This window comes from Pistacia vera, unplaced genomic scaffold, assembly GCF_008641045.1.
Source record: "Pistacia vera cultivar Batoury unplaced genomic scaffold, PisVer_v2 Contig470, whole genome shotgun sequence".
In the NCBI taxonomy this organism is placed as follows: Eukaryota; Viridiplantae; Streptophyta; class Magnoliopsida; order Sapindales; family Anacardiaceae; genus Pistacia; species Pistacia vera.
The window spans coordinates 958,991-964,852 of NW_022196302.1; the positions used below are offsets into that span (position 1 = coordinate 958,991).

Here is a 5,862-nt window from a genome sequence, read left to right on the forward strand (position 1 = left end):
CTCACCATCGTCGGCATTGACAACCTTCCCCATCATCTTGAAAATACTCGCCCCCAGCCTCTAGACCAAAAGTCATCTCCCCCATTCGCCTTGTCAATTGTTGGCAACAACCGACTATTGCCACCACAGGTTTTTTTCGATTTCTGGTTGATTCACTCATTGGAAATCACCTCCATCGCCACCATTGCACTCACCAGCTCTTCCTCTTCAAAACCCTCAACATCTTGGCCTTCAATTGTTCGCCGATCATCATCCCAATTTCTAGGGTTTTTGGTGAATATGGAAATTGGTAACCCGGCCTGGTGAAGGCCCTGGTTTTGGTTGAACCGATTGAACCAGCCAGGCTGGTCGATTCACTCATCGAAAATCACCTCCATCGCCACCATTGCACTCACCGGCTCTTCCTCTTCAAAAACCCCAACATCCAAGCCTTCAATTGTTCACGAATCATCATCCCAATTTCGAGGGTTTTCGGTGAATAGAGAAATTGGTAACCCGGCCTAGTGAAGGCCTCGGGTACTGGTTGAACCGATTGAACCGGCCAGGCCGGGTTTTAAAACATTAATTGTTTTCTACTTCTTTCTAGTGTATATACTTACACAAGGATCAAATTAGTTGAAAGAAAAATGGTCCTAACTTTGGACTTCACTTGCTGTAGTCTTTCGCCTAAGACTTCATCTTCCATTTCATCCTGTCACACTGCAAATGAAACTGAAACAAAATCAGCCCATTTATATTTCTAGAGGTTGTTTGCGTGATAATTACAATTTCAGTGGTCTTAATAACTAATTTGACACGATAATGTTACAGTTTTACTTCAGTGTATAATTTTACATGACACTTGACCACAAGGTTTTTGATGTTTCTAAATACAGGTTCATTAACAATTATGAATTGTTGACACGGTTCAATACTCAAATAAAAGCTATATAATTTCTACTCAGCTCTCCCAAGCAATACAAATGAAAATAACATAGTAACAGAGCATTTCAGCCAAACACAAATGTTGTTAATTAAAAAAGTTAAAAATAATGTTAATATTTATCAAACTCAAAAGAAAAATTAATTCTATTAAACAAATACTTTGATCTTAATTTGCACACCGAACTAGCAGGTAAATTGATAGTCATGATGACCTGGTATTTAGGATCACAGACATCAGCCACATTCAATTTCCGCGCAAATGCTTATCATTTCATTGATCCGATGTAACAAGAAAGGACTTTAATTGACAGAAAATGAAGTTATACACAAGTCATTGAAGCCTAATGGATCCATGTTAGGATCCCCATTGAGAGGAAAAAAGGCTAGGTCAATCTCCAAATACTTTGCCTGTCGTAAGGTGGTTTTGTTGGAGATCCCATATCGACTAGGCATGTTCAAGCTAATTGGTTTATAAAAGTGGGCAATCCTCCCACTCAATAAGACATTTTGAGTGAGGATTTAAGCCTAAAATCTAACAAGTGATATCAGAGTCAATCCCATTTAAGTTGAGTGATTGATCAGTGGTAGGCCGTAAAACTATTTTAATTCATAGACAAGTTGACCATATGTAGGACTGCAAAAATCCGATTAACCGAACCGGATACATGCATTTTGTAACCGAACCCGTTTTTCGGTTCAAGCCATATGGCAAACCGAAACCAGTCCGGTTTTTGCATTATCTGGTTTGCAAACTAAACCGAATTTTCGGTTTGCAATCCGGTTAACCAGTTTGCAAACCGGTTTTATTAATAAATATTTTTTTTGTCTTTTTTTTTATATGTTATGATAAAAAAAATATTCCTACTTTTGGATGACAATTTCAAGAAACCAAAAAACCAAAAGATCCACAATAATTTAACCAATTAATCACCGATTAATGCTACTGAATTCTTCTCATCCAAACATAATAACTAATAATCACCAATTACATTATCATAAAATACAAACTGTTCCTTTAAATTTTAATGGTCAAGTACAAAAGTGATTAAGAAATAACAAGTGAAAGTTATAAACAGGCATCTCCCCTCAACTTTAAGGCTCAAGCATTCTTCAATTGGCCAAGTGCAATCACGAAATCACCTACAAGAGGAATGAAATTAGCTTTAATATTTTCTAAATAAAGAGAATGCATTTTGTTTTCAGCAAATGTCACTGCAGAAAAATAAAATAAACACATGAAGAGAATGCATTTTGTGTTCAGTTGAGTTCAATTTGTCTTCTTGAACATGAGGTCCATGACATGATAAAAAAAAATAAGCAAAGAATTCAGATTGTGGTCAGTTTTGTTCCTGGACTTTGATTTTGATCCCTCTCTGTGATTAAACATATAGAAAAATGTGGTCATTTCTGATTCTGAAATGACTTAACAGGGTTTCTCATTTGCTGGCATGTTTTATGATTTGTTAAAATTGATTTAGTGCCTCAGACTTTTCTTTTACGCAGTTTCATAAGATTTCTTATAAATATTCTTAATATCTAACTTGCAATATATGATCCTACTACCAATAACTGCAAGACAAATAAATTATACATATTCTAAATTTACTATAATAGCGAAACCACCGCCTCCTGTCGAGGCTACCAAGTTGCAGATGGTAGCAGAACTACAGCTGAAGAACCATCAATTGCTGCAGCTGCCACTACTGTTTGTTTGGGCTCTGAGTAAAGAGTGGGCAGTCAAAGCTAGATATCTCTCCCTCCCTAGACTCTTTATTACCCTCTCTCTCTCTCTCTCTTCTTGAATTTATAAAAGAAAAAACAAAGAGTGGTCGGAGTGGCAGTGAGAAGAGTGTGGGGAGTTGGGAGTTTTGAGTGGATCCGATCTATGTTCCCTTCAAATACTGCACGTTCTCTTGCTCCTAACCCCTGACAAACTATTACTCTTCTCTGTTTATTACAAAGCCAGTTGCTTAAATGCTCCTTCAACTAGTGCATTACACGCACCCAATTTTCAACCTTGGGGCCCCAAATCAAAGCCCTCCAATTGGGTATGTTAATTTATATTCTAAATGATAATATATCTCGAAATGCATTTCCATTCAGCTAAATAAGGTTCAAGAGGAAGGAATGAGTACCAACTTGTGGAAAGAGCATAGGTTGCTGTAAAGCCAAAACAACTTCCCCGCTGCTAAGGTTCACCATGGCGTGTGCATAAAGAAGAAGATAGAGAAAACAAGCGAGTTTGAGAGGAGGGACGGGAGGAGGACTGGAGGAGAACGAGTAAATCTGTAAATGTAATGAAAAGAAGATGAGTTTAGTCTTTGAGAGGGCAGCGGCGCTACTGGAGTTTGAGAGGAAGAGTATGAGTGTAATGTGTAATGTGAATTAGGATTCAAACTAATAAGAATAAAATAATAAAGTTTTTAAAAATTAAAATAATATTATTATATTAGGATTAAGAAAACGGTTATTAAACCGGTTTGATTAACCGGTTATGGAATAATATAAACTGGAAATCGAATCGGAAAATAAACCGGTTATAGAAATAATATAACTGAAAATCGAATCGGAAAATTGGTTTAACATCTTTAAACCGAAACGGTTAATCGATTTTTTAAACCATTTCGGTTCGATTTTTCAGTTCGATTAGTTTTGGTTTTTTTTTTTTTTTTTTTTTTTTTTTTTTTTTAATCCGACCGTATGACTTAGACTGCGAAAAAAGTGATAAGATCCTATTTTATTAACTGCTCAGTTAAGGGTTACGAGTTTAAAAGGGTTAGCAATTCTCTCACTTAAAAAGCTGCTTTTGGGCGAAGAGTTAAGCTCAAAATCCAACAGGTTTGCTTTTGCTTTGCACTTCTGTACTTCTGTTGGCAGATCCTTTACCCACTCTGATGCATTTTGAAAAAGAGCTTGTAAATTGTAAACTTTTTCTTCTTCCCCCCACAAAAGGGGCATCTTCAGGTGCCACTAACTCGAACTTTGGGCTTCCCAGCCCTCAGCTCTTCATATATGGTTTCTCTATGTACTCATTGATCTCAGAAATCACTAATATCTGACTCCTCAGTACTGTAGTCCATCTGGCTTATATCAAGAACTACAAATAGTTAATTAGAAAATAATCAAATAGTTAATTAAGAAATAATTCAAACAACATTGCAGGGAACAATACTAAATACAAACTGACACAAGAAAATCAGTTTTTGAAATTACTGTTGGGTTGGGCTAAAAAATGTAGCAGCACTTTTTGAAATAAGCGGTTTTCGAAATAAGTTCTCCAAAACACTCCCTAAAATTCAACTAGTTTATTCTACACACACAGTAACTTCTTAAAAATATCTTCAAAATCAAACTTTTTAAGAAGAAAAAACCTACCTACATTTCCTAAGCATTTATTCGCAATCAAACAATTAGTTCTCTCCATCTTCACTAAAAACACAATAAATCCATATCCAAATTCCAAACAAGCACAATTTCACAAAATTTAACGAAATCCTAACTCCGTCGCCAAATGAAGACCATTTTGCTACTAGATGTTAAATGCATTATAAAATTCAGCTACACCGAACCTATCTAATCAAATTACAGTAAAATTTAACTAGCATCTTCAAATTTTTTAATATAATTAGTTGAAATTTACATGAAATGAGATAAAATTTGAGCAAAAGAGTGAGAGTCCTTTACTTTCTTTTGGAATGGAAAATGATCACAAGCTAGTGTCATAGATTTCACATCGAAAGGGAAATGGGGTGGGGGTCTTAGGTTTATAAGGGTGGGAGTCCCTCTACCTAGCAGGTTAGTCTTTTAGGTGTGAAACTCTTAGAGTGTGACAATGTCTACCGTATTATTCTTCCTTTTATATAGTTAAGGGTGATTATTCTATGTGTTGATGTGTAATTAATTACAAATAGTCAAATACTACATTACAGGGTTGAAATTGTTTTAAGAAAATATTTGGGGTTTTAATGGCACCCCCTTGAGGTTTAAGCTGGTGACCAAAATCCTGCTGAGTTTTTGGAAATAACAAAAGATACCCCATTATAACTTTGGGCACCTAACAGTTGTAAAGTGAGAAATCCCAGAAGTACCCCTCGAACACAATAAGAAATTTTGTCTTGAATCATAGTGCATAATGAGTGGAAAAGAACGAAATGCCTCCAATGTTATAAACTTTTTAACTATTCACAAAAGCAACAGTTTCGTAGCCTATCTAAACCAGGGATGAGTGCGGTCGAGGACCACATTCCTCGTCCCCAATATTGACTCTCATGATCGTCCTCGTTGGTGTAGACAACTGTCATGACGGTCCTTGGCTTGGCCCGATGAACGGGGCTTTGTATGGAGGCTTAGGTTTAGTTAGCCTTGTTAATTAATTAATTTTTTATAAAATTAATATAACTAAATTCAATCTTAACATAATTTACTAGGTAAATTGATTATTTATTTAATTGTATGGAGTCTTAGCCGATTAGGCTTAATCAACCTTGTTAATTAATTAATTTTTCATAAAATAAATATATCTATATCTAATCTTAACATAATTTATTAGGTAAATTGATTAATTATTCAATTGTATGGAGTCTTAGGCTTAGTTAGCCTTGTTAATTAATGACTTTTTTCACAAAATTAATATAACTAAATTCAGCCTTAATATAATTTATTAGGTCAATTAATTAATTAATTCATAAAACACGATCTCTACTACAACTAATAAAATTAGTCCATTTGTGAAATGGACAAATCTCATTATCTCAAGTTCCCAACATTGATTAAGTTTAATATCATATTTAATTGATCAATTAATTAATTACAAGGATAATTAAATTTGTATAATTTGCAAGTCGTTAAGCAATTGTGTATATTCTTATATTGACTTGGTAAATTGTAATAATCTAATCAAATTTATTTTTGGGTCATGTATTATTATTTTGTGAAATT

General features: G+C 34.6%; 1 long non-coding RNA gene across 1 annotated transcript; it reads right to left on the reverse strand.

Moving 5' to 3' along the window:
- Window positions 1-1,920: 1,920 nt before the first annotated feature.
- LOC116145963 lies at window positions 1,921-3,246 on the reverse strand. The gene is made up of 2 exons (XR_004130452.1): window positions 3,060-3,246; window positions 1,921-2,064 (listed from the first exon to the last, which is right to left on the reverse strand). It is a non-coding gene; the product is annotated as an uncharacterized LOC116145963 (long non-coding RNA).
- Window positions 3,247-5,862: the final 2,616 nt, after the last annotated feature.